Raw genomic sequence first — 21,221 nt, 5'->3', positions numbered from 1 at the left:
ACAAAAGTCCCCACTTTGTGAGTCATGCCTGTTCTGATTTATGACAGAATTTCGGAGCTTCTCCTCTTGAAGGATTAACGTGGTTCAATACAGACGGGAAGAGCCAGCTTTGAAAAGTGTCAACCACAGTGACCAGGGTGATGATTACCCTCTGTTCTTTGGTGGCGTGGGGCGAGGGCTACGTTGGTCATGATTAGCCAAGACCACTAAGATGAGATGCTAGCATAGTCAGCACAAGTACAAAATAGTCTAGAGCACAGTTAGGGCCACGATTCCCACCTCTGTTGAGATATAAGCAATGGCTTTCAAATTGCTTTATGTTTTCTATCACTTGGAGAATGTTGAGCTGCAAGGTTAGTGGAACTTAGAAAAATGTAAAGGGCTGAGGTATTGCTCCGTGACTTAATATTACCTTAAATGAGTGATGTGTAGTTTAAAAAAAAAAAAAACTAAAAAAATGAAGAGCAGTCAAGTGGCCTCTAGGTAGGCACATGGCTCCTCGTGCTCTTACCTTCGTACGACGGGGAGATGTAAACAGACCTGGGAAGGCAGGGCCTCAATATTTATGTAATTGGCAAGTAATTTCCAGATACTGTTTGAAAAAATCAGCAATCTTAATTTTCAGATATCCCCTCAATAAGACTTGATTTTAAAAGATCTGTGGATTCTCTTGGAGATTCTGTAATTATCTGAAATTAGAAGAAAACTCAGTAAATCAAGGGTCATCCTGAGGAAGCCTACAAAATTGTTTCACGCCAGAAAGTATCCCACAATTTTTAAAAGGTGCTCTTTTTACTTCCAAGATTATCTTACCTCTCCTTATCCTCTGGGCTACATAGAAGCAGTGGCAAAAAAAAAAAAAAAATTGATGATACACAACTGGATTTGGCTTCCATGGATACACCATCTGTCTTTCTCTGTTCTTTCCATTTTTGCCAGCATCATGAAGCTGGCTTCCTGGAGCGGTGCCGCCAGGGCAGATCGTGCAGGTGTGGGCTCCCTGCACACAAACACACATCTGATCCTTATCTGTCACAGGAGACGACCCACCAGAAGTCACTGTTCAAGTGCTGCCCTCAGCAGGTTTGAAAACGCAGGGACTACGGTATTTCTTGTACCATTGTCCCCAAAGTCAATAAGCTTATGTATCTACAATGAAATTAATAAGTTAGTACTGCACTAAAATTTCTCTCATTGGCTGACGTGTCCCACTGAGGGATTCTGATTACTCACAGGGAGTATGAAAATACCCTGAGAACGCCCCAGAAGCTTGTCATCCTTAGCAGACCCTTAGATGATGTCAGAGAAAAAACATTGGAAAGAGTGTGTCTGTGCCCTAACTGGGAGGTCACTTTAGCTTAGAATGGAAGTAAGCTTTCAACTTGACATTTTATTGAAAGCATTTTTCTTAATGATTCATTGGGATGTAAAGTGCAGTTGAAAAGATATGTAGAAAACAGACAGGCTTTTTTTTTTTTTTTCCTCCCCATCTGCCTCTTAGGAAAAGTAACCATATTCATAGCCCAGTTCTTACACTGTTTGTTTTTGCTACTGTTTTTTGGGGATAGCTGTGCACCAGGCACTGGGGGTTGGACGGGGTGTCAGGATACTATAGTTCCTGCCCTGGTCCTGCCCGGCGCTCAGAGCTGTTAGCTCATATTTCGCTGCATAATTTTTCTGTCTTACCCAGAAAAGTTCTGGGAATTCATGAGAGACCTTTGATGTGCTCTTCAGGGAGTTCAGGTTTGTCTGGAAAGATACAAGTATCCCACTTGGAGACAGGCAGAAGAAAACAATGGATTTTAACCTGGAAAAGGTATTAAAGGCACAGACAATGACAGAAAAGCAGGAAACCTCTCTGCAGGCAGATGGACTGAGAAAAAGGCGCAGGGTCCCCCAAAGAAACAAAGAATTGCTTGCAGTGCTTTAATGCAATGCCTCTAGGGGCTGTCTCATATTTCACTTGCATAACAAACCATAAGGCATTTCTGTTAAAAGCAATGTCAGGTTATTGTTGTTTTTCCCCTTCCTCCCCATCCTTCCCCCTCCAAAAATAAAACATGAGCACGCATTTACAGACCCATATTTAATCAGACACTTCCAGTATTTATTTGATCACTCTCTTTGAAAAATGCCATAAGCTCCAACTCTGAAATCACATTCTTACTTGAGAATCTAACCATTCCAAAGCAGAGAGTCTTTCTTCTGTCAGTTTTGATCCAGTGGGGCCCATTAGATTTTATTGACTGTGTTAGTTTGTTTCTTGGAATCTGATTTTATAATTATTGTCCCTTCTAACCTTGTGGAAATGCAACTTTTCACCTGCTTTCTCTAAAGTTTTTAGGCTACGGAACCAACCAAACGTGATGAATGATTTCAAGGGCAGTGAATCTCAAAATTTTGCACACAGGGTAGTGGGGGTAAATTTGGAAATTCAATTCACCTCTGGTATTCAGATATGTCAAGTTGCAGGTACGTTTGTATGGGTACGTGTGTGACTATGTCTGAGGAGTTTTAAGTTCCTATAATTCCATCATGCTATTTAGAAAGAATATAGTCCTGGGGCGTCTGGGTGGCTCAGTCGGTTAACCATCCGACTTTGGCTCAGGTCATGATCTCACAGTTCGTGAGTTCAATCCCCACATCAGGCTCCGTGTTGCCAGCTCGGAGCCTGGAGCCTGCTTTGGATTCTGTGTCTCCCTCTCTCTCTGCCCCTCCCCTGCTCGTACTCTCTCTCTCTCTCTCTCAAAAATAAATAAACATTAAAAAAAATTAAAAAAAAAAAAAAAGAAAGGATATAGTCCAATACAAACTGTGTTTTTGACCTGGACTGTATTGCCCTAAAAAATGTCAGATTACTAAGCAAGTTTCCCATTACATTCAACTCTCTAAGATGCACTGGCAAATGAAACAAACTTCAAAGCAAACTACTCCAGCTTCTTCTCTGCTTTGCCAACTCACTTTACAGGCAGCTGGGTACTTTGAACTTTTAATTTCATTTGCAAAGCTTAATTGGGAGCATCTAAATCATTCCTGATTTCACATCACCAGCTGAATACAGTGATTGGATCACAAAAATGATGAAGCATCGGTCTTTGAAGCTTGACTGTTAATGCATCTCAATCAGGAAGACTTCAAGGGGGCAAGTGGGGTTTCTCAGGCACCTTTGCCTACCTAGCCAGGTTCTCAGCCCAAGTACATAAACAAGTAGGCTAGAAGGCATCTGAGTTCTGCTAAGGAGTACACATCCATGTTTGAAAAGTAAAATTTCAAAACAAGTTTGCTACCTGCAAATCACTCGAAGTGAACCTCCAATTTTTGTTCTTGAACATAAATGGACTTCCTTGCTTTTTGTTTCTCTATATCCATCTAATAAACTTGCAAATATTAGTTCTCCTGCCTCTGAAATATGAATGTTTTTTTTTTCTATTCAACGTGAAGTTCCATAAATCCTGATTTTAAAAAAAAACACCCTTTGGACCATTATTCTTACACTTAGATAGTATACCTTTGCTCTTTTCTCATACGTCTACCCCTTCACACCCTCACCCCTACAGGAGTGCACACACACTAACAAAAACCGGAACTTTGCTTTGCTGTTATTTAGGGAGGGTTTTTTTTTTTCTTTTTTGTTTTTTTTGTTTTTTTTGGTTTTTTTTGGTTTTTAGGATTTTTTTTTCTTTCATTCTTGATGGTTCTACTAGCATTTAAAGTGTCTAATTATCCAACAAGATCACTGGTTTGGCATAGTTAATAGTTCAAAGACAGAAGTGTGTTAGAAATTCTTCATAACAAGTTTAAAAACCAAGAAGTTCTCAACTTAAGGCCCAACCTATGAATGTGAATTTCATTGTTCAGCGATATATTTCAGAGAGATTCAACCCGAGAATAAACTCACTGGCAGTCAGTTAGGATAACTATTCAAATGCTTGGCCTAAACACTTTATAAACTGGTCTGTTCAAAAGGGTTTAGGTGAAATCTTGTCTGGACATTGTGGAATGAGCTGAAAAATCTCTTCAAGTCCCACGGAGTCCTTTGATTCTACATTAAGCAGGCCCTAGACCACACACAGGCACTTTTTATGACATCGCTTCCTTGGAAATTTGTTTTCTTTATGGGGCAGATGGGAAGGCAGAAGAAAAAGTCCTCTTTATCACAACAGAGACTTACAAATGAAAATGATTCTATAATGGAGATAAAATTTCTACAATAAAAGATAAAATATTTGCATCTATCAGCTTGACATTGAATTCCATCCAAAGTTAAGAATAAAGAATAAGAAAAGCCTAAGTTTCTTGCTTCATTTTGAGTGAGAATATTTATCTTCTCCTCAGTTACTATACCAAGAGAGAACGTTTTTCTTCTGGTCAGGGTAGGGGAAGCATGTTGCTCATGCGTAGTCTACACCATTGCATATTTTATGGTCTGATTTTGACTCACAAGGATAATTCCAAATAAGGAATCATAAGAATTTATAAGCTCAGTACTGTGGAACAAGCATATGTTACATTCAAGCAAAAGGAAAAAAAAAGTAGGGACTTTCCTTAAAATGAGTAATTCTATGCTATTTTTGTGGTCCGAGAATGATTTGTAACTAGGTCTAGAAATGCGTATAATGAGTTTCCTTCTGTTTCTCTCAAGGATGAAGAAGCTGATGATGCCATCCCGAGAGGCTTCTTCCCAAATTTGTGAGGGTTTGAGGACTTTTTTAAGGACAGAGATACTTGTGAGAAACTGACCTGTGTATTCTAGGCCAAAGATAAAGACAACCTCCATTATGATAATCCAAAACATCTTTTTATTTTATACAAACAACACTTGTTTTAAATCCATTCATTACAAAGACCAAAATGAAGAGAAGTAAGCTTGCCATTGATGACACCATACCCCTTTTCAGAAACCTGCATTCAGAAATAGACGTTCCACTTTTCCTTCTCCAGGACAATCTCCCTGTACCCCAAGCGTCCGAGGTTACAAGTAAAATCTCCTTTTTGTCCTTATGCTTCTGTGCTATGTATGAGTCCCTGGCCGCTCAATGCTTGAAGCCATCTGAGAATGATTGGTTTCACAACATAAGCTACATGAGCTTTAAATAATGAGTATATAAAATTGTAATTATAATTGTAATTATAATTGTCATTAGTAAAAATAATGAAGACTATATTTTATTGAACCCCTACTACTTGGCAGGCATTTTGCTAGGCATTTTATCAATATCATTTCATTCAACTCAAAATATAAGCCCTTAAGACAGAAATCGCCACCTGCATTTTACATAAAAGAGAAGGAAAGCGCAAAACAGTTCAGCTAAGTGTAGAGTTTACACAGCTAGCAATGGGCAGAGCAGGGATTCAAAGCAGGTGTCATTAACTGTAACATCTATGTGATTTCTATTACAACCTTCTCTCCCCACTGTATCTTTTCATCAGATTAAAAGCTAGATGGGTAGACAAAACCTTGGCCAAACTTTTCCCCCAAGCTGTTATTCTATTTTCTCCTCTTCTCTTTGTAGCCTCTCGTAGTGTCCTCTTCTCTTTGTTAACTTATTCATTTTACTAACGCTCCTCCTTCCTTATCTCATTTTCCCTGCCTAACCCAGTTCAGTCTGGTTTTCATCACCACTACCCCAGTGAAACTACTCTGGTGAATGTGATCAATAACTTACTACTTGACTGTCTACTGAGCGCCTCTCACACTCTGTCTAACTGAGCTTATCCCCAGCACTTAGTACTGTTGAGCACGTTCTGTTTATTCATCACCTTCCTCATTCATAAGCACCTTCCTTAAACTCCAAAACAGCACAGTCTTCTGCTGTGTCTTCTACTTCTGAAACCCCATCTACTATTTCATCTTAATCTTGGACCATCTTCCTCTGGCTGTTTTAGCACCGCTTCCTCAGAGATCTCATCAACTAGTTTCAACCACCAAACGGATAACATCTAAATATCTATTTCTAGTCTAGTGCTGAATCTACCTCTTTCTTTTCATTCTTACTGACTTTTCTTGACTTCAAGTCTAAGCCTGTAGAGCATTTCAGGTACAACAATATCTTAGCTGGTGTCCCTGCTTCCATACTTGCCATTTTCTTGCTGCATTCTGCACGATGCAGCCTAACACAATGCAAACTAAACTTTGTTGAAAGTTTTCCGTAGTATTTTTATTTTCCTCATGGTAATATTCAAAAGTTTTAGAAAGGCATTTATGGCCCTATGTGATCTAGCCTAGGACTTAGCCAAGTTTTTCTGTAAAGTTTTTTTAGGCTCTGAGGACCATAATGTCTCTGGTATAGCTACTCAACTCTGCCCTTCATGTATAGAAAGCCGTAGGGCATATGTAAATAAACAGGCATGGCTGGGTTTCAATAAAGTTTTATTTATAAAAGTTGGCTTCAGGGATGATCTGTTTAGTAGGCTAGAGCAGTTGACCAACTTTGAGTGTAGCGAACCCCTCCATACTTCTTCAGCTTACCCTTAACCTTCATCTTTCCCTACCTCTCATGTTATGGCCCAGCCAACATAAACTGTTTTCAGTTCCTTGACGTCTCATGTCTATTCTTGCTTCTCGGTACACCTGCTGTTTCTTCTCTCCTGGAGGAATATTCTTCTAAATTTTCTTCAAGGATATACTCCCCACTTATGTTTAAAATTCAGCCTCAATATATCTTCAAAAAAGGCTTCCTCAACTTCTCCCATACCAACTTCAATATGTTACCATATAATTTTTCACACACTGTTATACTCATCAATTTAATTTTATTTCCCTCACACTCTGTCGTGATGTCCCTAAAGACAGAGGCTAGGGCTTTAATCTCACTATTTTTTTAAGATCTCCAGACACTCATCTACATGGCAGGTGTCATAAATTCTTGTTAGTGAATGAATTAATACACACCACCAGGTGTTTTCGAATCCATTCATGATAAGGCCAGGCAAGAAGATTTTCAGTAGTTGCTTAGCAAGGAAAACTAGTTGGGGGCAGAAGACAGCTGTGAATAAATTTGAAATTTCTCCATATAGGCCACTGCCAACTCCTGTAAGAGCTCACAAGCCAATGGCTACCATTCTTAACAGTTTCACTGAGGTAAGCTTTCCAGAAAAAACAAGATGTGGCTTCAGCTTTAGAAACTAAGCCATATGTCCCACATTCTGGAGAATCTTCAAGGACAAGGTTTTATTTCTCAAGATCCCTGGATTCGTGGGCAAAAAAAATAAACTCTACAACAGGATTAATTTTTAGAATAGCCAGCATCTGAAAGTACAATAGGAAAAAGATGGCTTTAGCCAGTTGGTATTAAAGAGAAACATGTAAAGTAGAAAAACAGAAGCAAAACTGAGAGCAAGCTAGTATGATATATTTTGATCAAGAGAACTCTTTTATACAAATCATTTCATTAGAAAAGGTGTATAATGTATATGTATATGTAAGGTATGCAATGTGTGTGTGTGTGTGTGTGTGTGTATAACAAGACAGTCACATTGCTTACTTTGTTTCCAAATGAGAAGGTTGTTTTAGCAAAGTTATGGTCACCCTGATAGTCCTGAAGTAAATGTGGTCCTCTTGTTATACTGTTAAGAATAAGATATCTCCATTCTCAGTTGCCATTGCAGGCCTAGATCAGCTGCCTTTTACTCCATAAAGCTTACTTTTTGTCAGGAGTATGTTTGGACTTCCTCTGTCAATAACAAAGTTGAGGTACAATGTATATTGTGTTGAGAGCTCTGATTTTATGCTGGAGTGCCTTGGTACATAACCAATACCACTTATGAGTTATATAACAATATCCAAAATACTTAACCTTTTCCACTATGTTTCTTAGGAGATATTAGTTGAAAATCAATGTGATAATATTTCAAGTCCCATCATATTTCAAGATCACTTGTAGCAATGCTATTACTTTGTACAATGCAATGAAACCATTTGATTAGCAAAAATTCATTTAGGATTTTCTCCCAGGTGAAATAGTAACAGCAATAATAATAATAGTAATAACGTTAAGATCAAAAGTCCATGTGAGCTCATTATGTAGCAAACACTCTCAACATCTCACAAGCATTCATTCATTTAAAATCCATTCGTTGCCTCCACAATCTATGGAGGTAGTCGCTATTACTGTCCTCAGAAAAGGAAATTGAATTACAGAGAATTTACACAAAGTTACACAGTGGCAAGGCTGGGATTCAAACCCAGGCAGTCTGGCTACTGACTGCATGTGCTTAAATACTACGCTCAACTAGCTCTCAAGCTTTAAGTGGAATGTCTATTTTGGAGTGTGAAGGCTACTTTTCATTTTTATGGACTCTATCCACATTCAAATAATGAGGAGAACAAGAATGGATTGAAAGTTTATGATAAATGGTTGTTATTTTACTGTCAGTGAACCAAATTCCAATTCTAACACTAGAAGCCACTGGCCTGTTTCTAATAAAAACAGAATACAAAATAAAGCATAAATCACCAAAAACTCTTATAAAGCACTTCCTTAAAATCAGCATGTAAAGGAATATAGCCTCTATATTTGCAAGAGACAATAAAAGAAGTAAAATATATACTCAGATCACCTTGGCATACAATTCTAAAACCTAATAAAATCTCTATGGTGACAAATAATCTTTGGTAAATTGAAAAACAATTATTACCTTATCTGTTGGCAGGCAGGAAAAATGGAAGTACTGTTAAATGGTGCACGAAAGGGATTAGTATGTTCATTGAGAATATTCTAAATCGAATAGAAAGGTAATATACTTTTTTCTGCATTCGCATTCAAACAGTTCCTTGAGGAAAATTGAAAAGCTGTAGTCGATGCGGCTGGAATGAGTTTCATGGCTGTTGTTAATGCTGTTCACTGAAACACATGGTACGGTTGCACTTCTTATTTTTGAACTTGAGGGGGGATCATGTGACGTGTCCCTCCTGGGCACAAGCCTTAAGGACCCTGGGACTTTGGCCACATTTCCTTCCTCTGGGGCACCGACCACAGACAGGCACATCAAGAGACTGTGTCTGCTGGGCTAGAAGCCTCCGTGAATATGAGTAGAGCACTGTGGCCAACGAGTGCCACAGGAATGAGAAATATATTTTTGTGCGTTAAGCCTCTGAGATTTAGGGTTTTGCTGGCGGTGATGTTACTTCATCATAACATAACGTTCACAAATTCAAGTTGGCAAAAAACTTAAAGAAATAAAAACAAAGCAAAACAAAACATAATAAGATAAAATCACAAGTCATTCCTTTATTTTCCTTAACTGAACCAGAAGCCAGAGTATAACTTGAAGCCCATCTTACAGGGCTGGCAGGGAATTTGATGTTATTCTATATTAGAGGTCGCTATCCTATATTAGAGGTCCTCTATATTAGAGGTCGCTTCCCTAAATGTTACCAATATTCTGACATCTTATATAGCAATATAAGGTCAGGGGATCACGTTTGGGTCTTCTTTTCCTGATGATTATTCCTGGGGAATACCATCCAGGCTTATGTGGCATTGTAACAGTCAAGACTGGACTGCTTCCGTGAATCCTGTTTGTATCCAGTAAGCTTCCTGAGTGGTGGGGAGCCTGCTGCACCCTAGGTTCATCATACAGAGAGTCATCGCCTGGCATTCTTCACTTCGGCTCACGTCCTGTCACTTTTCATGTTTAACACCTAAGACAGGTGAGGGTCCAAGTGTTATGGGGTCCTGAACTTACACAGGATGAAAAGATCTCTCTGAGAAAAGAAAACAAAATATGTAATTTCTTTGTCTTGATCTGTGTGGTGGTTCCAAGAAAACATGTATCACTATGACTTCAGTTAGAATGTGTGCACTGTGGGGGCGCCTGGGTGGCGCAGTCGGTTGGGCGTCCGACTTCAGCCAGGTCACGATCTCGCGGTCCGTGAGTTCGAGCCCCGCGTCAGGCTCTGGGCTGATGGCTCGGAGCCTGGAGCCTGTTTCTGATTCTGTGTCTCCCTCTCTCTCTGCCCCTCCCCCGTTCATGCTCTGTCTCTCTCTGTCCCAAAAATAAATTAAAAAAAAAAAACGTTAAAAAAAAAAAAAAAGAATGTGTGCATTGTGCTGTATGAATATTATTCGACAATAAAAAGTTTAGGGTGTAAAATATGATTTCGAAAGTAGACCCAGGACTTCGCAAGGCTTTCCTGCACCTCAAGGCCCCAAAGGGGAAGTTTTATGAACTTCAAGGAAAAGTGGTGCCTCTGACCTTGAAGCCTCCTTCCCCAACTCTGTAGCTTTCCAAGTCTGGGTAAATCTTCTCTCTTTTAGCCCAGGATAATCCTTGCCCTGAGCAGGGAAATTCAATAACAAAAGTCAGAAAGGGACTTGTCTTTAATTTCCCCAGAGGCAAGGAAGCATGTAGTCCCTCTATTGAGAACAGAGGAAGGATGATTATACCAAGAACTGTCAGAATCAAATCAGTGTCCCAATAAATTATCCTACCACATATAGGTGTAAACAGCCACACACATCTAATAGAATTGCATTGCAATCGATCTTGTCCTTTACTCACTTGAAATACCACATTTTCCTATAAATAGAAGAGTAACAGAATCTTATCTAGTATACGTGTCAACCCTGGCACGTGCCACCTTAGAAAGCTTATAATTATAAGAGAAATTGAAAAAGTTGCAGGGTTATTTCATATGCATACTTATTTCTCTTACAGTGCTTAAAGGTAAACAGAATCTAAACAAGGGCTGGACCATTAGCTAAAGATGTTGTCTGTCTTAATCCTTTAACATCATAAAGAGAACTTACCATAACTGAAAGTTTAAAATCCAAAAAAGTAAAATATTTGTACCATTACTTGAAAATGATAATTCTGAGGGTTCTGAACAATTACAAACCCCTTATTGTTTGATTTTGAAGTGTCTGTAAGCATTGTAACCTATTTTTAGGCTTCACCTTACTTTCTCCAAAGAATGGAATCATGAATTAGGTTTCCAATGTAAAATTTCCTAATGGGGAGTGGAAAAGCAAGCTTTTCCAGCTTACCTGTCATGGGTACCAACATTAGTTCAACAAATTACAAATTTTGGAAATGACTTTGCCCTAATAGGGTTTAATGACTCGGTCAGACATATTGATTACTTTATTTATATTTTGTTTGTTTAATGATATACCTTTCTACCTTGAAATAATTCTGTACTTTGTTAATGAATTTGATTTTATAACATACTCTGCTACTTTCTTCCTTTCACATTAAAAAGCATTAAAACACTTATTTCATTTCTAATACATGAAATTGGTTCTATAATCCTTATAACAAGAATGCACATGACACGGCACATCCTCTCATGTGAACAGGTTTTGTGCATACAAATAACTACTAGTTCAAAATTGCTTAAGATAATAAATTACATGGAAAGTACTGAAATTTAAAGAAGAAAACTGATACTACCTAAGTATGGATTAACTGATTATTCATAGAAAACCACTTCTAAAAATCTGTTTTTTTAAGTTGTTTTGAATTCAAATGAAAGACTTGAAGACAGTAATTTTCCACACATGATTCATGTAACTAGTAGTTTTAGAAAATTAACACCAATATTACAAATTGACTTATTCTAGAATGCTATTACTTCATGAGTAAGACATTGATATTCTCAATGTGATCATTAGAGTCAAACTTTTCAGAAGCTTTCGATAAATACCTATATACAAGATACATACATATATAGAGATAAGAGATAAATATACATATATATTTATATATAATAGATATGAGATATAAGATATACAGATATATAGATATAGATATAGATGATATAGATATAGATATAGATATAGATATAGATATAGATATAGATATAGATAGATATAGGGGTGTGTGTGTTTGTGTGTGTGTGTGTGTGTGTGTCTGGTCTCAAGTACACTTGAAAAAAACCATTGCTTCAGTTTCAAGTACCATATTATTTGAGAAAGTGAAAGCTGCTTTGCATGTTGGCTAGAAGTTATGAATGTCTCTCTCATTCTCTCTCTCTCCTCCCCTAATTCCCTAACAAAACAGTAAAAGAACACTAAACAAAAACATCTGGTTGGCCTGCATGACTTCACTAGTTCACTAAGAGAGTTCAAAGCTCTTTGTAAATATTTTTCTGGCTTACTAGTAATTAAACCATGTAAACTACTTCCTGAGTGCAATGCTTACCTATGAAAGTTAACTAACTATTCCAGTGCACTGGGGTAGCATTAGGGCACCATTACTTTATTGCATAATAACTATAGTTTTAGAAGTTGTATAAGCTGAACTATGAAAATAAACACAGACCCAGGGACTCAGAACCTAAATAAACCTTGTTGTAACCAAATAGGGATTTCATTGTAAATAAAACAAAGTGAAACATCCTTATGGGTTACTAATAATGATACAATATCTATTATCTTACTATATAATATCTATAAAAATATCATTAAAATTTTAGCAAGATGACAAAATTTAGTTTTTTATATGGCAATATTGGATTTTTTCTCTCCATATATATATATATATATATATATATATATATATATATAAAGTTTATTTATTTTCAGAGAGAGAGAGCATGTACGTAAGCAGGGGAGGTGCAAAGAGATGGGGAGAGAGAGAATCCCAAGCAGGCATCACACAGTCAGCACAGAGCCCAACACAAGGCTTCATCCCACAAAGTGAGATCATGACCTGAGCCGAAATCAAGAATCTGACGCTTAACCAACTAAGCCAGCCAGGCACCCCTCCCAATAAATATACTTTTAATAAAATAATATTGCAAGGAGATAAAAAGAAAATGAAGATAGTAAAGGAAATATGACCAGAAAGAAAGTATAAAGTATAAAGCTAAATAAAAACTAATTTTTTAAAATGTTTTATTTTATTTTTGAGAGAGAGCACATGAGCGAGGAGGGGCAGGGAGAGAGAGGTGGGGGGGGGCACAGAATCCAAAACAGTCTGAAGGCTCTGAGCTGTCAGCACAGAGCCCAATGCAAGGCTCAAACCCATGAGCCACGAGATCATGACCTGAGCTGAAGTCAGACGCTTAACCAACTGAGCCACCGAGACTGCCCAATAATAAAAATGTTTTCAAAAAAATTTTTATAAAAATAAAAGTTTATTTAAAAAATATTAGATGTTATTATTTATGTAATAAAATCAATTGTATAAATAATATCTGCTTGCTATTTAAAATCAATCTACTTTAAGGGTTTTTTTTTATTATAAAATGACTGTCTGTATATTATTTCTTTTTTTTATTCATATATAATTAACATTTGCTTATACTAGGTTTAGGCTATCTGTATATTATTTTAAAGAGAAACAGTACCTAAGTGCATAGTCAAATATTAATGCTAAGTAATGTTTAAAATAAACATAGTAAGTATACACACAGTGAAATATATAATACCCATTCCTTCTTCCTCAATCAATCCTCTCAAATTAGCATGGTAAGTGTTTCATGGGTATCATTCCAGGTATATTCTTCATTAACTCAATATATGCATTTAAGAATATTAAATAAGATTAAGCTTTAACACATATGAGTTCATGAAGTATATGATATTATGATACTACCATATTTTTACTTCATAATATATTGTAGATGTTTTTTCATATTAATTTATAATATTTTACCTCATTATTTATAAAGACTGCTAGTAATCCATTGTATGAATTTAACATATTTATTTAAACAATCTCCTAGAGAATAAGATTTAAATTATTTCAATTTTTTTCTAACAAGGCTGGAATATTTAATCAAAAAAATGGACAGAACCATAAAAAAGTTTAGAAATATAACTGATGTGTCAAATAGTTTGAACGTTTTATTTATTTATTTTTAAATGTTTATTATTAATTTTGGGGAGATAGAGACAGAGAGACAGAATGCAAGCAGGGGAGGGGCAGAGAGCGAGGGAGACACAGAATCTGAAGCAGGCTCCAGGCCCTGAGCCGTCAGCACAGAGCCCGATGCAGGGCTCGAACTCATGGACCATGAGATCATGACTTGAGCAAAAGTGGGATACTTAACTGACTGAGCCACCCAGGCTCCTCTGAACATTTTAAATATTAACTTTTCTGTTGAATTGCCTTCCCATGAACACCCTACGAGAGTTTTTATTTCTCTTAGCACAGCTCCTATCAAGTATTAAAAATGATCTTTCTAGGCTCTGCAAATTTGACAGCTGAATATCAGTACTTCAACATTGTATATATTTATATTTATATTTTTTTGATGATCATCAGCCACATATAGTTGTTTTCTGTTCTCCGCTTTCACACTTTAAAAAAAAAAAATTGCAGGGGCGCCTGGGTGGCTCAGTCGGTTAAGCGTCCGACTTCGGCTCAGGTCATGATCTCACGGTCCGTGGGTTCGAGCGCTGCGTCGGGCTCTGTGCTGACAGCTCGGAGCCTGGAGCCTGTTTCAGATTCTGTGTCTCCCTCTCTCTGACCCTCCCCCGTTCATGCTCTGTCTCTCTGTCTCAAAAATAAATAAACGTTAAAAAAAAAATTTTTAAAATTACAGAGGTTGATCCTTTTCCTTTGATTCATAAATGCTTTCTAATATAAAGAATATTGGTTTGCATCTTTTATATAAAATTGAATACACTTCGTATGCTTTGAAATTTATACTTCTATTTTCAGCAACTCTATATTTGTAGTTATGGAATTATTTTTGCCACATACAAGTTTCTAAAGAAATTGTCTACAAATAGTCGGTAGTTTTTTTTTTTTTTTCCTTTATTCTTTCTGGGTTTCATGTCCAACACCAAGGTCATACAAAAAAATAAACAAAATATTTCTGTTCTTAATAGCTCATGACTCAATTTTTGGCTTGAAAAGCTTGTATGCATCTGTGTTTTGTTTTAAGGATTGATGTGAAGATACAACTATTAATTTCCAAGCAGTGAGCCCCTTGGTTCAGCACAGTTTACTGAAGAATCTTGATTTTCTCCCCTGTTTCAGTGTGCTTCCCCTTCTCCCATCCTTCTGACCATGTGCTGAGGCCCAGGGATGTATCCACCTATCCCTGAAGTATTGCCATGTTTTAAAATCAAAGTGCGTTATAAAATATGTTTGGAACTTGGGGGCTGGCAAGCCATTACTACTGCTTCAGTTTTCTCTCCCAGAATTTGATAATGATGATTCTTGAATGTTTAGTCTTCCAGAGGAACTTGATGGTCCTATTATGAACTTCCAAAAAATTAGCGTTGTAATTTTAAGTGATGTTATATTGAAATTAAGATGAATTTAGGAAGCTTGGTTTGTTGAAATGTCATTTGCAACAATAATAAGACATGGCATTAATTAAATAAGATACCTGTCATAGATTTTAGGGCTCTCAATTCACATAGCCTTCTCAGTTGGCACCTTCCTACATCTCTTCCTAAGAAGCAGACCTGGAATTAGCCAGTGAAAAAAAGAAAAAAAAAAATAGTCTTATTATTAACTCTCCTCATTCTTTAAGTTCTGGCCTAATCATTCTAATCATTAGGTTTTCAATAATCTCCTAAAGACCAAGTTTCATAATTATTTCTCAGTATCCATCCTTTCTTTGACATGTGGAAGTCTCGGCCAGCTTCAACATTTCACCTCAAGTGAAGAAATGGCTGATGCACACAGTGGAATGTAAGCTGCAGGTGGAAAGAGCCGTGGTTACTTCTCTTATTGAGTGACTCTGGACACAACAGTCCATCTGTTTCAACTGCTGTATCCTCACCTGGAAAATCTGAATACCAGCTCGACCTCCAGGGGTTGTTGGAAGGATTACTGCACATGAATTCGGTGTGCCATAATGACATTTCTATTGTTTCCAAGTGAATCACATGTTCATATGCAATGTATTTAACGCGACCCCAGATTGATTAATCTTACCAAAATTCTTGCTATGCCAAAGGCTGGAAATCTTTGAGTAAGCCATTTACATTCTTTTCCTTTCCTTTTCCTTCTTACATCTTATACTGAATCTCTGTCTCGATCACACGTACATAGCTATTATTCACCATGTTCCTGGATACCCCTCCATTGCAGTTCAACAGTGCTTTACGAGTGGATTCTGAAATCGAAGCCTTCCTAACTTCCATGACTCTAAGCTTCAAAGATACAAAAGCACTTCGTAAACTGCGAAACTGTTAGTAAAAACTGTAGTAGTGTCATTTTAGGCAATGCATTACACTTTCATTATATTCAGTGTCTACCTATGTCTTCGTAATATGTAGTCATTTAAAAGTCCTCAAAGTTGGGTTAAAGATATAAAGATAAGTAGTGGTTGAACAGAGATGCAGACAGTTCTAAGGTTGATGTACTTTTCTCAAGACTCCATAGACTAGGATAATAAGCAGGTACTCTAAGCAATAAATATAGATGAATAATATATCTATACATACAAGTCATAATTGTTATCTTGGTCCAGATTAAACGCAACATCACATTTATTATGCTATTTCCCAACTCCAATAAATAGTTTTCCTCTTTTCTGCCATGGTATATTTTAATGCAGGAGCCCATACAACCTGGCTCAGTCCAACCCGAATGCTCCTCTAATCCTAAATTATTCCTTCTCTTTGGGTTACCCTGGTAATCATCACTCTCCCATTGATAAGCCCTGCCCATAGAATGATATATAATCTGCCATACAAACTGGACAGATTGGACACTCTGAGAATGAGAAGGGAATGTATCCAAAATTATAACAAGTCAACAGTCATATCTGGCTTTGTTCCATACAAAATGAAATGTGTGTAACCCATACCTCTTTATGCTCTCCTTATACAGCAAGATTTTTCCTTCTCTTTTGTTCACACGTAGGAAATATATCCTGTAAGACTTGACCCAGATCCTACCTTCTGCAATATCTTTCCTCACCCAGATTTATCTTTTCTCTGAATCACTTTAGTATCTAAACTATTATCATGTGTTTCAAGTATATTTATGTTGCTCGTGATCAAGACAGTGGGCTCCTTGATGGGAGAAGATGTCTAATCATTTTATATAGGCTTCTAGAAGCCAAGGGCAGAGCAAGTAATGGATATTCAGTGAATACTTACAGAATTAATTGGATAAGTCTTTCAACTTCTGATCCCCCATTGGTAGCCAGGTGGGAGAGAAAATCAGCTGTAATTGGTTCATAACAATTTAAGTTTAATAATTAAGGAATATTTTAGCTGTCTCCATTTAAAACGCCTTTAAAGGAGAAACTAATGGAGCAGAGAATACATACATTTTGATAACATTAAATTGAGAATCAGAACATGCAGTGCTGTCTGGAGAGACCAAGCTGGTGGGAGGAACTTCTTTGGCTAGCTCCAGACAGAAAGTCTTACCTTCCAAAGGTGGGGAAATGGCATAGTATAGGAAACAAGGGCAAGAGTGGGCAAGACAAATTTTCCTCATTTCGGAGTTGTTCATTGGGTTGACACTGTCTGAACTCTTTCTTTCTAACCAGTCACAGTAAGCTTCTTCTTAACATATCCTCCAGAGGCTCTTTGAGCGTGTGCTGACCTCTTCCAGTCATTCATGCCCAGGCTGTGGTGTGAGGCTGCGCCTTCCCGTAGACTCTAAACCAACACTTCGATGTCAGTGATGCTAGAAATTACAGTTCACAGAAGGTGCAGATCAAACTCCCAAGAATCGTGGAAGGAAAACGACAGCTGCCTGGTAATGCCATGCTTCCAGAACTTGAAATCAACTGTCACCAGGCACAAACATTTATCCCCTATGAAAATACCCTACTCTGAGTACATTTCAATTGAATGCAGATAATCCAAACTCCTCTTAAAGGCTGGTGATCAAGGTTTGGTGTTAAGCTCTGAACTACTGATAAGAGTGCTACGGCTGGATTTCTCAGGCTCAGATAAGCACGGATGCAGGCTTCCTTCACTTTGCTTTCAGTTTATAGAACTGCACTTAATTTAGAAAAATTGGTACTGGAATGAGTCATTCCGTGAGCAGTCTCAGGACTGTTTAACTTCACTGAGGACAGGAAATGTAACGAAAGCATTCTATTGGCTACAACGTTATTGGCCAGGGATAGCTGTGTAGAATAACAGTGTAATTCTCTGAGCAAACCATCCTCTTGAACAGATGCTAAAAAAGACTAATCCTCCCATTTAATAAAAATATATGTGCAGCTTTATGCTTTTTCCTGATTATTGACCTGAGATAAATAAGGCTTTAGCTTGTCACGTTTAGTGAACTGGCCATTCATCAGCATTCAAAATATAGGCAAACTCTTCTAACTACTGATTTTATGATAAATTTAAAAAAGGACTTTAAAATTAGGTTTATATCACTTTTATCACTTAGAGAAAACACTAAGTAATTCCCTCCGTGGACTTGGCAATATGTTAGTGATCCCTAACCTATTATAGGTAACATTTTTAAGGAATAAAGATAAGGAAGTCATGCTGTTTTGCACATGTGTCTATATTTGTATCTTAATTATGCTCTGTGTGAACAGAGAGATTGAACATTTTCGTTCATCAAGAAATGCCTGTCTTTCTTGTGTTACTAGTGAGCAGCATTCTGGATACTGTGTTGAAGCATTCTGTTGGCACATAAAACTGCAGGGCACCATACATCTTGGTGCCCCTTATCTCCACAGTAAAGACCTGACATTTCAGCAGGAAATCTTATCGGCATTTCTTACCTATGGCTATATTCAGCAAGCTGTGTAAACTGCTTCCATAAGGAAAAGAAAAAGTGCATGAAATGCATAGACCGGTGCTCTCATTTGGGGGGCCATCAACCCTCACTCTATGGCCTGTCACATGAATAATTCAGCTCTAATCCATTTCAAAAGCTGTTATAGCTGTTCAGCCGTGTGTTTAATCAACACCCAGAAGTAAGTTACAACTGTCACCCTGTGATGTGACCTTGACAAAGTCAGAATTAATGGTAGAAAGTAATTAAAGCGCTCCGCCTTCAAAACGTGACCTCGTGAATCCAGCTTCTTCTTCCTTTCTTCCTCCAAGTAACATGTACTTACCAAATTTTTGAAAAGGAAGAGTACTTCATGTCGTTTGCAGAAAATTTAGAAGATCAAATAACATAAAGAAGTAAAATAAAACCTTGTAATAGTTCTACCTATTGTCATTTGAGGATTTTTTTTCTGGGCTCTTCTCTAATTATATGTGTAATAATATGCAATATGCATGTTAGTTAGATGCTCTTACAAAACGCAAATTCCATTGGTTGCATAGTTTTGTATACTTCTGGTCAATTTTTCTAACTCTTAGACATACATATATTTTCATTCAGTCACACCTAAATTACTTCTTCACGTAGAGAGCCTGCACTAGAGGGTTTGGGTTCTGATTTTCACTCTTTATTAGGTACCTAAAAAACACAGAGCTCTTCGTTAAATGTGAGGGAAGTGGACGTCAAAGTTCCGCCACAATCACCACCATGAACACCCACCTTTATAAAGGACCTGGCAGCTGACCTGGATACATGTGTTAAATCACTTCCTGAGAGATTCTCTGCCACTGACACATAGAATGAGACTGACTTCTGTGCCCATCTCTCCTGAGTAAAAGCATAAACTAACAGTCACAGGTGGAAAAATGGACTTCCCAGCTCTCCCCTCCTGATTATGTAAATCAAAAATGAAATTAGCAGCCCGTCTGACCTTTATTTCTCACCGCCTACCCAGATGAAATGGGTGAATGGTGCTAAGCATGATATTCCAGAAGGAATGGGCCCAATATAAATACCCACAAGGAAATGTTCTTTTGCCTTTTTTCCCTTAGGTTATTATTTGCTTGCTTGCCTAGAATTCAGGATTATGTTCTCGTTAACCACATATATGGCTTTATATATTTTTTTAAATAAAAGATTATGAATATTTAATATAATGTATGCAATATATATTGCTTTAAATTGTGGATTGCTTTGTTCCTTTTGAAATGTCTAGCATCCATTATAACATCTAGGTATCAGCTTCTGAAAATAAGAAAATTTTTTTATTAAAAATGACAAGGTTGGGGCACCTGGGTGGCTCAGTCAGTTAAGCGTCCGACTTCAGCTCAGGTCACAATCTCGCGGTTCGTGGGTTCCAGCCCCACCTCGGACTCTGTCCTGACAGCTCAGAACATGGAGCCTGCTTCAGATTCTGTGTGTCTCCCTCTCTCTCTGTCTCTCCCCATTCATTCTCTCTCTCTCTCAAAAACAAATAAACATTAAAAAATTAAAAAACAACAACAACAACAACAACAATGGAGAAGAATCCTAGGATATGAGGCTTCAAAGGGAGCCAACTCTTGGACAATGCAAAGACTTGAAAGCAACATTAAAGATTTTGGGTATTTTTCCCAAGAGCAATAGGGAGCAATAGCTGCCTTTTTTTTTTTTTAATGTTTATTTATTTATTTTGAAAGAAAGAGAGAAAGCACAAACAGGGAGAGCAGAGAGAGAAGGAGAAAGAGAATCCCAAGCAGGCACCACACTATCAGCACAGAGCCTGACATGGGGTTTGATCTCACAAAGTAGGAGATCATGTCCTGGGTCAAAATCAAGAGTCAGAGGCTTAACCAACTGAGCCTTCCGGGCACCCCAGGGAGCAGAAGCTTCTTAACTTGTTTTGTTTTCCTTTTATAAGATTCTCCTGCCAAGTCTCTAATTCAAAGTCTATATATATGTCCTAGTTTTCCTTTCCTGCCATAAAATCTAATCATGTAACTCCCCATCTTTTATATGACATCCAAATATATCTGTTTCCACCTGCCATTGTTCCAACCCCATTGGGGTAGCAACCTGCAAGGTGGCCTTCTTGTGTGGCTGACAATAGTTGGGTTGTGCAACTAATTTTACCTTGTGGAAGTGACAGGGTGCCTTTCGGCATCATCCTTTGTTCTCTTTCTTCTCTAGTCACTTGCTCCGGGGGAAGCCAGTGCCCATATTATGAAGACCTCCAAAAAACCCTGGGGTGAAGCCCAAGAAGCAAAGAACTGAGGTCTTTTTCCAACAGACAAAGAATTAAAACCAACCAACAATAACTAATGAAAATGAAGGATCCTGCCACCAGCCACGTGAATGAACCATCTTAAAAGTGGACCCTCCTTTCCTAATCAAGATGATTGGAGTGCTAGCCAGGATTTTATCTGTAACTTCATAAGACACTCTAAATCAGAAGCACCCAGCTAAACCATTCTCAAATTCTAAATACCTAGTAACACTCAGTGTTATCTATTTGTACTCTTGCCCAACCAAAACTCTTAGACATTCAATAAATCTCAGCTACTCTACTAGTTAAA

This window comes from Panthera onca, chromosome B1, assembly GCF_046562875.1.
Source record: "Panthera onca isolate mPanOnc1 chromosome B1, mPanOnc1 haplotype 2, whole genome shotgun sequence".
Classification (NCBI taxonomy): domain Eukaryota; kingdom Metazoa; phylum Chordata; class Mammalia; order Carnivora; family Felidae; genus Panthera; species Panthera onca.
The sequence above is the reverse complement of the archived record's forward strand: the minus strand, read 5'-3'. Positions refer to the sequence as shown.